The 15,257-nt window shown below is 40.0% G+C and overlaps 1 non-coding gene and 1 pseudogene across 1 annotated transcript; one reads left to right on the top strand and one right to left on the bottom strand.

Moving 5' to 3' along the window:
• Nucleotides 1-13,896, bottom strand: part of LOC100777896 (leucine-rich repeat receptor-like tyrosine-protein kinase PXC3) — a 49,612-nt pseudogene extending 35,716 nt beyond the window's left edge.
• LOC113000985 (small nucleolar RNA R71) lies at nt 3,725-3,831 on the top strand. Its single transcript, XR_003266293.1, has one exon. It is a non-coding gene; the product is annotated as a small nucleolar RNA R71 (small nucleolar RNA).
• Nucleotides 13,897-15,257: the final 1,361 nt, after the last annotated feature.

Here is a 15,257-nt window from a genome sequence, read left to right on the forward strand (position 1 = left end):
TGATCTGGAATGCATCGTCTAATGACCTGATCACTACACAATTTCCACAAGTAGGGGTCATCCCAAATAAAATGCTTAGCATCACTTTTAATTTTATCTCTTTGGGCCTTAGATGCTAAGGGAGGGAAAACAGAAGCAACTAAATAATTGATAATGTTAGCAAACCAGGGAGTAGAAAGAGAGTCAGAAATACTATACAGTATATACAAATAATCATCCGGGAAATCATCCCGAATGGGTGAACCCTCATCAGACACACGTTCGATCTGGCTCAACTGATCAGCAACTAAATTCTGTGCTCCGCTCCTATCACGGATCTCCAAGTCAAACTCTTGGAGCCAGAGCATCCATCGGATCAACCTAGGCTTTGAGTCAGCCTTCTTCAACAAGTACTTTAGAGTTGCATGGTCAGTATAAACAATAATGCGAGTACCAAGAAAATAAGAGCAAAATTTTTCAAGAGCAAAAACTATGGCTAGTAGCTCTTTCTCAGTAGTAGTATAATTTTCTTGGGCAGCATCCAAAGTCCTAGAAGCATAATATATCACCCTGGGCAATTTATCAATTTTCTGAGCAAGGACAGCCCCCAATGCATAATTTGATGCATCACACATAAGCTCAAAAGGGGTTGTCCAGTCGGTTGCCTGGATGATGGGGGCGGTAGTCAGTGCTCTTCTGAGGTAATCAAAAGCCTCTCTGCATTTATCATTAAAGTCAAACTCCACCTCCTTTTGCAACAAGTTGGATAGTGGGAGTGCTATTTTGCTAAAATCTCTTATAAAACGCCTGTAGAATCCTGCATGATCTACTTGAATGCCCTTATTGGAAATAATGTGGCCTAAAACTATACCTTGCTCAACCATAAAATGACATTTTTCAAAATTTAGAACAAGATTAGTTTCAATGCATCTATTCAAAACCTTTTCCAAACTATCCAAACAACCATCAAAAGAGGATCCATATACAGTGAAATCATCCATAAACACCTCTATGCAATTTTCCAAGAAATCACTGAAAATACTAATCATGCACCATTGGAAGGTACCAAGGGCATTGCACAGGCCGAAAGGCATCCTCCTATAAGCAAAAGTGCCGAAGGGGTAGGTGAATGTGGTCTTTTCCTGATCCTCAGCAGCAATAGTAATTTGCATATAACCAAAAAAACCATCACGGAAACAGTAGTGAGATTTACCTGCCAGGCGTTCAAGCATCTGGTCAATGAATGACAGGGGAAAATGATCCTTTTTGGTAACCTGGTTCAGCCTCCTATAGTCGATGCAGACTCTCCAACTATTCTACACCCGAGTAGGAATCAGCTCCTCCTTTTTGTTTCTGATCACGATGAGGCCGATTTTCTTCGAGACTACCTGGACGGGACTCACCCATTGGCTGTCGGTTGGTTACCTCCTTCTTCACTACGTCAAGAATCACCAGGTTGAGTCTTCTCTGTGGCTGTCTGACTAGTTTAGCCCCATCCTCTAAATTTATCCGATGCATACATGTGGATGGGCTAATACCAGGAATATCCGCCAGGGTCTAGCCTATAGCCTTCTTATACTTCTTGAGAATTGATAACAACTTCTCCTCTTGCTCATCAGTAAGGGAGGCAGATATAATCACTGGAAAACTTTTGCTATCATCCAGGTAAGCATATTTTAAATTTGATGGCAGAGACTTCAATTCTGGTGGGGCCGGCTGGATAGTGGTAGAAAGGGGTGGTTTCTCAGCCTGTAGCTCATAAAGAAAGTCAGAGGTATATGTACTTCCTGAAACATGGTTAGTTCTTTCTGACTCTAGAAAATCAATCTCAAGAGGTAAAACATCACCAGACATGTAATCAACATCAAATTTAGATTCACTCTCAGCATCAAGTACAGATTCAGACATATGATCAAGTGCAAATTCAGATTCAATGCATGAAGAGTGACAGTCATGTAGATTAGAATGAAGATCAGTTATGTATTCATCAACAAGATTGTCAATTATTTCAGCACGAAATATAGAAAGATCTTCAGGTGGATGTTTCATAGCATCAAGAATATTAAAATGAATAGTTATATCACCAAACTCCATAGATAGTGTGCCTGCATATACATCTATCTTAGTTCTAGCAGTTTTCATAAAGGGTCTACCTAGAATGATGGGAACTGATCCTTGAGAAAATCCCTCCTCCATATTCAAAATATAAAAATCAACAGGGAAAATCAGTTCACCAACTCTAACTAAGACATCCTCTATAAAACCAGCAGGATAGGCAACACTTCTATTAGCTAAATGAATTACCACATCAGTTGACTGCAAGGGACCAAGGGATAGAGAATTGAAAATAGACAGAGGCATAACACTAACAGATGCTCCTAAGTCTAGCATGGAATTGTCAAACTTATTGTTCCCTATAATACAAGGTATGTTGAATGTACCTGGATATTTACATTTTTTAGGGATTTGGGGAACAGATTTACCAATTAATACAGAGACATTTCTGCCCATGCTAATTCTTTCACTTCCTTTGAGCTTCCTCTTATTAGTGCACAGCTCCTTCAAGAATTTAGCATATCTTGGAATTTGCTTTATTGCATCCAGCAGAGGTATGCTTACCTCTACTTTTCTAAATGTTTCCAAGATCTCCTTCTCTGCCTCTTCCATTTTTTTGTCAGAAATTGCTCTTGGAGGGAATGGAAGAGGGATATGTTGCTTCTGCAAATCAGAATTACCAGTGGAAGATTCACCTGCATGGAAATTGTTAGGTAATTTATTCTTTAAATTTTTGTCATCACCTTTTTCTGGAGTAGAGTGAAGTTGGGCAGGTTCATTTGCGGATGAGGAAGATGCTACTGGTTGACACTGCTTTCCCGACCTCAATATAATGGCACTCACATTTTTGGGATTTTGGACAGATTGAGAAGGTAATCTACCAGAATTCTGGGACTGTTGTTGATTTAACTGTGTAGCCAATTGTCTCATCTGATTAGTCATGCTCTGAATGGAGACTCTTGTCTCTTGTTGAAATTGCATGTTTTGCATAGTCATTTGCCTCACGAGTTCTTCAAGGGAAGGTTGCGGAGGAGTCTCAATTGTTGGCTGTTTTTGGGGCTGTTGCTGCTGAATTGGTGGAGGAACGTATGGTTTGCTTGGGCCAGCAACATTCTGAAAATAAGGCTGTTGTTGTGGCTGCTCTTGTGAAGGATTCGACCATCTAAGGTTGGGATGATTCCTTCACCCTGGATTGTACCTGTTGCTGGAGAGGTCATAGTTATTCTGTTGTGGCTGATTTTGTTGTTGAGGTTGAGGAGGAGGAGGTCTATTGTAGATGTTCGCAGCATAAGCTTCAGGCTGTTTGATTGCTTCAGATTGTTGCACAGAAGGGCAAAGGTCTGTGTGGTGGTCGACAGAGGAGCATAAACCACAGACTCTTGTGACAGATATAGACTTCTGATTCAAGGCTAGCTGGGTTACGAGGTTAACTAAGGCATCTAGTTTACCTTCAAGCTTCTTGGTTTCAACTGCTGAAGATGAATTCGTGGCTACTTCATGCACTCCTCTAATGACTATGGCATCATTTCTGGCACTAAACTGTTGGGAGTTGGAAGCCATCTTCTCAATTAAATTTCTGGCTTCAGCAGGGGTCATGTCTCCAAGGGCTCCACCACTGGCTGCATCTATCATACTTCTGTCCATGTTGCTGAGTCCTTCATAAAAATATAGGAGAAGAAGTTGCTCCGAAATCTGATGGTGAGGGCAACTGGCACATAGTTTTTTAAATCTCTCCCAGTATTCATATAGGCTCTCTCCACTGAGTTGTCTAATACCTGAAATATCCTTTCTGATGGTCGTGGTCTTGGAAGCAAGGAAAATTTTTTCTAGCAATACTCTCTTGAGGTCATCCCAGCTCGTGATGGACCTTGGAGCAAGGTAATATAGCCAGTCCTTTGCTACTCCCTCTAAAGAATGAGGAAAGGCCTTCAGATGTTGGTGCGGGTCTTCACCTACAAGGCCATGAAACTTTGGAAGCAAATGGACTGGCTATAATGCTTCATAACCAAAATGCTTCATTTGGTTGTATTTTGCTTTCATTTTGGATACTCCTACTCACTCCGACAAGTAAGCATCTCATTCTTGAGCTTTCTAGCTTTCCATTGATGTATCTTGGTCTTCTTTTGGTGCTCTAAATTGTGTGAATGTGCCCAAATCTGTGGGGCAATTTTGGGCTTTGTTTCATGCTTGATTGGTTTGAGTTAGGGGGTTGTAAGAGATGGCCCTAGGCCTATGGGGCACTCTGAAGCAATTGGGCATGACACTTTGCCCCCATTTCCCAAATTTTCATGCCCAAACATGCGCCCACCAAGTGTTCGGTGAAATGGCTCAATGCCATTTGCGCATGCTTTTGTGAAATTTAGCTTGTGGAACGAGTTACGAACATATGGCTATCATTGTGAGTGTGTGGTCAGTTTTCTAGAAGCTAGACTAAAGTGCCAAAAGCATGACTTACGCCTAGGAATCTAAGTTTTGGGTTTGGAATGTAAAAGATGCATGAATATTAGAACATGTTTGAGAGGTTTTTTTACTAGAATTTGAATTTGCTGCCTCATGAGGAATACCTTGCACCTAGGTAGCATGAAAAATACCTTTCAATAGTATGTATATATGTGAATATATATATATATATATATATATATATATATATATAGCATGAAAAATACCTTTCAATAGTATGTATATATGTGAATATATATAGCATGAAAAATACCTTTCAATAGTATGTATATATGTGAATATATATATCATGAAAAATGCCTTGCAAAATGTTGAGTATATAGCATGATATGCCTTGCCAAATGTTGAATATATAGCATGAAGATGCCTTGCAAAGTGTATGAATATATAACAAAAAATGCCTTTCAAAATATGTATATTTGTGAGTAGGTAGCCTTTCAAAAGAAATGTGCATGTATGTGGGATGTAGCATGGAAATGCTTGTCAAAAACATACGTGGATACGGGTCATAAAATGCCTCTCACCCAAAAAATTAATTATGTGTGTGTATGTGTAAATGCATGTATATAGGTATCTCTCATAAAAATAGCACGTGCCCCAATGCGATTGTTTTGTAAAATGCATGTTGACGCTCGCACCATATAAGTATTGTTTGGCTCTTGTTTGTAATAATCGGTAATTCCTTGTCAACGAACTTTCCAAATGTTTGCCCTCGCAGGAAATGGCTCCGAAAAAGCTTTCCGCGAAGAGATCTAGGAGGGACACCGCGGCTGAAGGGACCAGTGCCGCCCCCGGATTTGATAGCCACCGTTTCAGGAGTGCCGAGCACCAGCAGCGCTTCGAGGCCATCAAAGGATGGTCGTTCCACAGAGAGAGACGGGTCCAGCTCAGGGATGATGAGTACACAGATTTTCAGGAGGAGATAGCTCGCCGACATTGGACGTCGCTGGTCACTCCCATGGCTAAGTTTGACCCTGATATAGTCCTGAAATTTTATGCTAATGCTTGGCCCACAAAAGAGGGAGTACGAGACATGCGGTCATGGGTGAGGGGTCAGTGGATTCCCTTTGACGTAGATGCCCTCAGCCAGTTCCTGGGTGACCCGCTAGTGTTGGAGGAAGGCTAGGAGTACGAGTTTAGTCAGAGGAGGAACAAGGCCGACGGGTTCGACGAGGAGGCCATGGCCCAGCTATTATGCACACCGGGGCAGGATTTCGCCCAGACCGCTACAGGGAGGCGGGTGCGGATCATGCGCACCAGCATGACCACCTTGACCCGGACGTGGAGGACATTGCTGGTCAGCAATGTCTTGCCTAGTGATCATAACTCCGATCTCCCTCTGCCGAAGTGTCAGTTGGTGTATGCCATCCTGAGACGGATGAGCGTCCATGTAGCTCAGTTGATTGCTAACACCATCTATTTATTTGCAGGTATGCCACCCACCAAACACCCTCTAGACCTGGATAAGTCTAACAGGGCCCTGGGGTTTCCGACATTGATCACGGGCCTCTGCCAGTCATTCGGGGTTCTCGTCACTCCTAGCAAGGTGATTTGACCGCCGATCACCCGGGCCTTCATTGAGAAGTATTGCACGCCTAGGCAGGTGCAGGGTAATGCACCTCAGGTCGCGGACACACCGCCACCACCTCATCAGGCTGATCCCGCTGGGTCACTAGGCATGTAGCATTATCTACAGCACTTGGTTCGCCAGCAGGCGGCCAACCACCAGGGGCAGGTGCAGATACATGAGTGTCTCTACTAGCTCAGCCTCAGTCAGTAGAGACAACGTTTCGCTCCTTTTGCGTGCCCTACTCCAGATCAGTTTAGGGCTGAGGTCGCATGGCCCGGAGATTGGCCCGTGGCCCAAGCAGGGGAGGCGCCTGCAGGAGCTCCTGGCGATGCAGAGGAGGCCCGTATGGAGGAGGAGATGACGGACTTGCTCGGTTTCTTGGGAGGAACCGGAGCCACGTGACCGAGGTCACCACACCTTTTTATTGACATTACGGTTTTCTATTGACGTTTTCTGTTATTGTCTATATTATTGTTGACACTATTATTTTTTGTTTTTGTTCATATGGTTACTAACATTACTATTATTATCGTTCGTTTCTATTAGAAATTTTTGACGGTATGGCTCCCAGTTATTTTGTCACTGTTTTTGCGACTTATCATTTCGTGCGTTTTTTGTTTACCTTGTGGTTAGACGTAAGTAGGTAGTGTGAGCCCTCGTCCGTGCGACCTTTTTCAAAGAGAAAAAGAAAGAAAGAAAGAGAAAATGAATAAATGATAATAGCTTAAAAAGAAAAAAAAGGGGGGGGAAGAGAGCAAGTAAGAAAAGAAAAAAGAAGGAAGGAAAAAGGAAAATAATAAAAATAAAAAGTTGTCTAGCTAAAAAACAAACATGCTTGTGAAAAGAGACAACTTCCAACTTTTCTTTGAAAAAGTTTTTCACTGATCATAACCAGTTTTTGAAAAAAATGTGCATATACATTTGAAGGGAAAATACTGTGAAATTTTCCCGGACGCCCAAAATGGACTTGGATGAATGCACAAATGGATAAAAGAACATATTTTGGAAACATTGGGTTGACTAAAATAGAGAAGATGAATCTTGAGCCCTAGTATCACATGACCATAAAAGTTTGATGCTTGAATGTCCATGTAGGTGCATGCATGACTAGTTTTGCATAAAATTTCCTAATCATCATGGTTGCATGTGTATCATGGAAATAAGGTGAGACGTCCCCTTTATCCCCGAATCGCTGGCCAAACCCAAACCCAAACCCGAACCGCTGGCCAAACCCAAAATTTCCTAATCCAGTTGTTCTACAAACCTTAAGCCGAAATGCCAACTTACCATAAACCTTGACCCAGGGTGAGAATGTCAATCCTTTTTCTTGGAAGAAAACAAAAAAAAAGAAAGAAAAAAAAGAGAAATGAGAAAGTTCCCATTCAAGAATTGGAAGAAAACAAAAGAAAAATTCCCAATCAAGGATCAAAAGAAAACAGAAGAAATATGTAGAAAAGTCTTTGGACTAGGCAATATCTAAACAATAAAGAATTGTCACCAAGAAAACAAAAAAAGAAAGGAAACCACGACCTAAAGTGGTCTTCTCCCTTCGATTGCCAACCAAAAATCATGTGCGTCGGTGGCTTGTTCACCTCACACTAAACAAAAACAGAAAAGGAAAAGGCCAAGAACACTCAAAGCCAAATTTCCCCACAAGAAACACCATTCCAAAGAAAAGGTCCTATCGATCCATGATCAAGCATGTAATCTTTGATTTGATAGGAAATGATTTGCAAAATCAAGTCAAGACATATCTATGGTTCGGAATTAGGATGAAACACTTACCTGTGTGAGATTGATATACACTTTGAGTGATTTTCTTCTATTTTTGTTGGACCCAGTGTTTCCTCTAAATGCTCGTTTAGAGACGAATCGCTAACATCCAAAATCTCATTTATGGTTATGAGAAAATTTCATCAGCATACTCTCCTTCCCTGATAGACACGTTGTTTTCATCCAAAAAAAATCATATATTGCTCTGATCAGTTGGAAGTTTTGTTTCTTTACTAAAGCATGTTCTCATTTCAGTGAAAAGAAACACCGAGACTATTTTAGTCTCACTTTATCAAGAACTACGTAGGTCTGAGTTCCTTATCATGAATTGAGGATACGTAGGAGCAAAAGCTTCACTTTTGTCGACCACTCCACATTTTGCTATCATGACTCAAGAGTCTGGTAGCATGCGGAGACACCTTTCGGTTATCTGATTGACACCCAGAGACTAACATCGTCTTCTGCACCCTATGTTTGCACCCTTTTTCAATCGCGATATATGCCCGTTGACACATGGAGACTAACGTCGTCTTCTGCACCCTTTTGTCAATCACGGTATGTGCACGTTGACACGCGGAGACTAACGTCGTCTTCTGCACCCTTTTGTCAATCGCGGTATGTGTCCGTTGCCACTTGTCAATTGCGGTATGTGCCCGTTGACACGCGGAGACTAACGTCGTCTTCTGCACCCTTTGTCAATCGCAATATATGCCCATTGACACGTAGAGACTAACATCGTCTTCTGCACCCTTTGTTTGCACCCTTTTTCAATCGCGGTGTATGCCCGTTGACACGCGGAGACCAATTACGGTCATCCGCGCACTTTTGCTATTTGTAAGACTCGATGAGTGATAAACGCGCAGAGACAAATTATGGTCATTCTGTGCCCTTTGTCATTCAGGAGTAGCAAGTTGAGTGATAAACGCGCAGAGACAAATTATGGTCATTTTGCGCCCTTTATCATTCAGGAACAGTAAGTCAAGAGGTAGGCGAAGACAAATTATGGTCATTCTGCATACCTTTCCGCCATCCAGAGGCGATCGTGTTCGATGGCACGCAGAGACAAATTATGGTCATTCTGTGCCTTTTCATCCAGGCCCAATCGTGTCCGATGGCATGCGAGTCGAGTGATAAACGCGTAGAGAAAAATTATGGTCATTCTGTGCCCTTTGTCATTCAGATTTCGTAAGTCGAGTGATAAACGCATAGAGACAAATTATGGTCATTATGTGCCCTTTGCCATTTAGGAGCAGCAAGTTGAGTGATAAACACGTAGAGACAAATTATGGTCATTCTGCGCCCTTTGTCATTCAGGAACAGTAAGTCAATAGGTAGGCGGAGACAAATTATGGTCATTCCGTATACCTTTTCGCCATCTAGAGGCGATCGTGTTCGATGGCACACAGAGACAAATTATGGTCATTCTGGGCCTTTCCATACAAGCCTGATCGTGTCTGATGGCATGCGAGTCGAGTGATAAACGCGCAGAGACAAATTATGGTCATTTTGTGTCCTTTGTCATTCAGATTTCGCAAGTCGAGTGATAAACACGCAGAGACAAATTATGGTCATTCTGTGCCCTTTGTTATTTAGGAGCAGCGAGTCGAGTGATAAACGCGCAGAGACAAATTATGGTCATTCTGCGCCCTTTGTCATTCAGATTTCGCAAGTCGAGTGATAAACGCACAAAGACAAATTATGGTCATTCTGTGCCCTTTGTCATTTAGGAGCAGCGAGTCGAGTGATAAACACGCAGAGACAAATTATGGTCATTCTGCGCCCTTTGTCATTCAGATTTCTTAAGTCGAGTGATAAACGCGCAAAGACAAATTATGGTCATTCTACACCCTTTGTCATTCAGGGACAATAAGTCGATAGGTGGGCGGAGACAAATTATGGTCATTCTGCGCTCTGCCGCCGAGGCTCGATTGTGTCCGAGGGCACACAGAGACAAGTTATGGTCATTTTGTGCCTTGTGTCAACCAAGAGGAACGAATTTGACAGTATCAGGATGATGTGTTGGTACTGATCACTTTCAAAATTTTTTGCAGGTTCCGCTGGCAGGGAGATTCACCAGCCGAATGATGTTTTGCTCGAACGAAATTAGTGTCTTATCTTTACTTCCTTTTTATCTCCAATAAAAGACAAGTAAAAAGGGGCAACTGTCATACCCTAATTTCGTCCGGGGACCATCCGTTTGTTGGGATACGACCCTCGTTTGACCACTTCGAGGTACTTGGCACCCATCGTTAGGCAATTCGTGAAATTCCATGACATGTCGGAAGTCAAAAGAAAGCATTGTTGCACAATCCGTGAAGTTCCGTGACATGCCGAAAGTCAAAAGGAAGTGTTAATGCGCAATCCGTAAAGTCCCGTAGCATCCCAGAAGCCAAAGAAGGGATGGTTACGTAATCCGAGATTCACTTGAATAGGGGGAGGAGGGCAGAACAAATTCGTTCAACCCTCCTAGTATCTGAGATTCACTTGAAATTAGTGAGAAAATTGTTTTTGCGAAGAAAATCCAAGCCGAGGCACTTTCGTAACGTGTCCGAGACGTTTCTGTGGGTGATTTCGCGAAGATTTTCAACCGTTCTTCGTCGTTCTTCAGTCTTCAACCGGTAAGTTCCCGAAATCGAACTTTTCAATTCATTTTATGTACCATTAGTGGTCCTCACTTGTTTCGCTTGATTTTATTTTCATTTCGTTTACTTTCCGTACCCCCTTTTGATGTGCTTTAGTCATTTATTTAAGTCATTTTCTCGCCTAATCAAGAAATAAAATAAATTTCCACCGATCATTTGAATTGCAACATCTTTTAATTTCTGTTAAAATGAAATCCGACTGTTCGGTCATGCCGTAACCACGTTTAAAACCAAAAAAGAGGTAAAATAATAATATAATAATCAAAAAATATCTTTTAGTAAAATAATCAAAAAAATTAATTGGACGTTTTTCTTTGGGATTTCTCTTTCTTAATCGAATTGACTAATAATCAAAGTGAAACTAAGACTAAAACCAATTCATAAATCAAACTTTTGTCATCACCTAAAATGCCATTTTTAAGGTCCAACGCCTTGAAATGGTCTTTTCCGCTTTTATTGGTTAAACGTGGATTTCTAAAAAGCCTAAAATCAACACGTAGCTCTGTTACCTCTTTCATAAATAAACAAGAGATCATTAATGGTCCAATGCCTTAATGTTTTCTCTCCTTTCGAAAGAATCGAAAGATTGTTTAATGCCTTAAATGACCTTTCATTCAATAAAAATATATCTTGCAAAAAAGATAAAAACAACTTAACCAACGTTCAGTTCTCAAAGAAGTACGTAGGTCTGATTTCCTTATCACAATTGAGGAATACATAGGAGCAAGGGAAACACCCTTGTCGACCACAAAAATATAAAAAATACAAAAGGCATAAAAAGACATAAAAACGTAAAAGGGAAAATAACACAAATTAAAGTCATATTCGCACACTTGATTAAAGGCCGACGTCCCTTGTGACGGACGCGTGGGGTGCTAATACCTTCCCCGTGCGTAAATACAACTCCCGAACCTTTAAACACTTAAGTTCGTAGACCACGTCTTTTTCGGTTTTTCCAGCGTTTTCCTCGAATAAACGTTGGTGGCGAATTCACGTGTATTCCTTTCTTGGAAGACGCACCCGCGTGTCACGTGTCGCCCTCCCGCTGAAGGGTAGGTTGCGACACTCATCCTTCAAAGCTCGATAATTATCTTGCTCTGGCACTACATTATAGTCATGTCCATAGAGATCAGTTTCCTTACAAGTAAGACTGTCCCAAAGGGCAGGAATGCCTTGTAAACTGTACTAAAAGCTCCCCTGCTAAGCATATTAGATTTGTTTAGAGTTGCCTTAACAACAAAACCAAGGTCCACTGCTTCTCTTAGATTGTTAACAAAAACCCTTCCTGATATTATAAATGATTTGTTATTAGTTCCATCACCTTCTATCGCAGCATCATTTTCTACTTGTTCTTTCCAATCTCTGATGATAACGAGAAAGACAGTTAGTGCTATAAAACCTGCAAAACAAGCTACAAATATAGTTACTATGGTTTCATAAACAATATCATGGTGGTATTGATCTTTCGTAGGCTCATAATCATCAGGATGATCTTCACAAGTAGTGTTCAATGGCTTCCCACAAAGCCCTTGGTTGCCTAAATAACTTGAAGGATTCTTCTGGAATGATCCAAACTGTGGCAATGGACCACAGAGCTGATTATTTGACAAGTTAACGTGAATCAAGCTTGACATCCTATTATGTACATCTGGAATAATACCCGAGAGATGACTGTTGGAAACATCCAGAGAACTAAGTTTGATTAGTCTTGCTAATTAGGGGTGGAAATAGGCCCGACTAGGTCAGGCTATGAAAGGTCTGAGCCTAGCCTACGATGAATTTTTTAGGTCTAAGCCTGGCCTATAGCCTATCAAAGGCATTTATTTTGGCTCGACCTGGTCTTTTTAAAAGCCTAGCTTGGCCTGATAGCCTCTTTAAAAGTCTTCTTCACATTAAATCTTTAATATCTCTTTGCTCTCGAGTAGTAGGAACGTAATAGGAAAGTTAAAGAAAAAGGAAACGTTAACAGAACTAGAAAAGCCAATAAAAATGAGGAATATAAATGGGCACATGACTCACACCTATATTGTAATTAAAGTCTTACTTGATTATAGGAATAGAAGTTATGGAACAGTAATGTGTAATCAATAGTTTTAAAAAAAAAATTAATTGTACCCAAAAAATAATATAAGTATATATTGGTACCCAAAAAATAATATAAGTATATATACATATATATAGGCCGACCTATCAGGCTTATGAGACTTTTTAATAAGCTTAAGCATAGTCTATTTAATTTAATAGGCTTTTAAAAAAGTCTCGGCCTAACATTTTAATTAAACAGACCAGTTTAGGCCAGACTTTATGTAGGTTAGGTCGTAGGCTCTTGTAGGCCGACCTGGCCTATTTCCACCCCTATTGCTAATTGAGGGGGCAATGGTCCATGAAGATGGTTATAGCTCAAATTTAAAGCTATCTCCAAGTTATACTTGTAACCAATCTGAGAAGGAATAGTTCCATTCAAATGGTTACTTCCCAATTGCAATTCACGAAGCTTTCTACACCTTCCAAATTCATGAGGGATCACTCCTCTTATGGAATTCTGACCCAACAGCAAGTTCTGCAATTGAAAGATGTTGCAAATTTCATTTGGTATTGTTCCATTGAACCTGTTATTGCTTAAGTCAAGCATGCTAAGATTCTTGCACTGCAGAATTGATTCTGGAATATCACCAAAAAGGCGATTTCCAGAGAGCATTAACACTTGCAGATTCATAAGCTGTCCAAATTCTGGCGGAATTTTTCCAGTGAATCCATTTGAAACTAAGTTAAAAAACAGGAGATTTGAACACAAAGAAAACTTTGATACCAGCTCACCATAAAGATAATTGTGGTTAGCTTCAAAGTAGACAAGGCTAGAAAGATTTTCAACACTCTTAGGAATATTACCTTCTACATTATTGTTGCCAATTCGAACACTGTAAAGGGTTTGACAATTCCCAATTTCAACAGGAAGGTTACCACTTAAATTGTTCTGAGTGAGGATCATAACTTCTAGCTTCCTAAAGTAAAAATGCTTCATGGTATAGGGCCTTCAAGGTTGTTTGAATGCAGATTAAGTATTTTAAGCTCAGAAATGAATCCAAGTGTACCTGGAATCCTTCCATTGAAATTATTCTCATAAGCAGCAAAAACTCTCAGATTTGTCCAATTCCCCACCCAAGATGGTATCAGACCACTCAAGTGATTGTTGAAAATTTGAAAATCCTGTAAACTCTCAATTCCCTGAAGTTCGTTTGGTATCTCTCCCACTAGCGAGTTATTGGAAAGGTTCACTGTTTTGAGGCTCCTAAGAGCACAAAATTTGGCAGAAAATTTAGCAAGCAGTATAGTATGTTCCTGCAACTCAGAACCCACAAGCAGAGAATTTGGCAGATACCAAGTTAAAAGAAAATGCAACAAGCACAAAATTCTCATCACAGAACACACTATCAAAAGCTCTTCTAGGAAGAATGAAGTTTACGGAACCAAGAAAGGTACTGTTTGCAACACACCCTCAAATGAAGATTCAGTGCTTCAAGGGAAAACCTTTGATTTTGAAAGCTTTCACCATATAACTGAGTAACGCCACATCACCGATCAACATTTTCAGGGATAAAGAAGCACCCTTTTGAGATGACCTCAAGTGCATGTGACACAATGTGCCTGAAACGCTTTTGGGGTAAAAAGTCAAACGCACACTCGAAGGAATGGCAAAACAAGAAGCGTGAAACAAACAAAAGGTGGTTATATTATGAACACGAAATATGCATGTTTTGTAGCAGAGGTGAAGAAAGCAATAGAAGCGAAGAAGTGACGATTTGAAGAGGAAACTAAAGCATAGTACACACAACGTTGGCTTTAGTACAGGATTTACGGACCCGGTGCTGGTGGTTTATTCTGTCTCGTATGCAGAGAGAGAGAAACTTGAAAGTGTTTGGCTTCACGAGAAATAAGCGGTGATGTGATGAACGAATGAATGCTGTACGAAACTTTACTCGGTGTATATTATTTTCTAACGTAACTGTAGTTATCATAGAGGGTAACGATTTTCTAACGGATTATTTATATATTATATTTTATAACACTTTATAATATTTCTTTTTAACACATTTATCTTTATTTATATACATATATAATATAATTAAAATATAAATCAATTATATAAATAAATTCTTTTTCTAAGTTCTAACATAACTAAATTGCATTATGAGGTTGATTTAAGAGAGGCAACAGTACAACATTCTGTATTGTAAAGGAAGTTGCATTGTGAATATACATAAGCAAAAATGGAAAAGAGTAACAGAACAAAAGAAGTGACGAAATGAAAGAGAAAACTAAAAGTACACAGTCCAAGTTAATTAATACGTTTTGGCATATAATTTAAGGAGCAGTTGTTTTCCTTAATCTCAAAGTAATAATATAACTTGTTTTTAACACGTATTGGACACACAGATGCGCGTAACTCTTGAAGTGTCCAATAATTGCTTATACGTTATGTTGTTATAGGCAGGTTAAATCACAAATTTCGAACTCACGATCACATAAATTTTGTTGAACATGAATCTCAACCTAATTTCTTACTCATAGGATTCCACACCATAGTCCGAGACTTGTATTAGAGACATTGTCTCTAAGGATTTATCCGCTTAAAGTATAAATCTCTCAAAATTTCACATATTCATTCTGAATTAATCGAGTTATTAGAAAATATAAGAACTAAAAATTTAAATAAAGAATAATTGAGATTGTGTTTTTTTTAAGGATATAAAACCAATATGGAGAGCATTCCATTTATA

This window comes from Glycine max, chromosome 2 (assembly GCF_000004515.6).
Source record: "Glycine max cultivar Williams 82 chromosome 2, Glycine_max_v4.0, whole genome shotgun sequence".
NCBI classification, from domain to species: domain Eukaryota; kingdom Viridiplantae; phylum Streptophyta; class Magnoliopsida; order Fabales; family Fabaceae; genus Glycine; species Glycine max.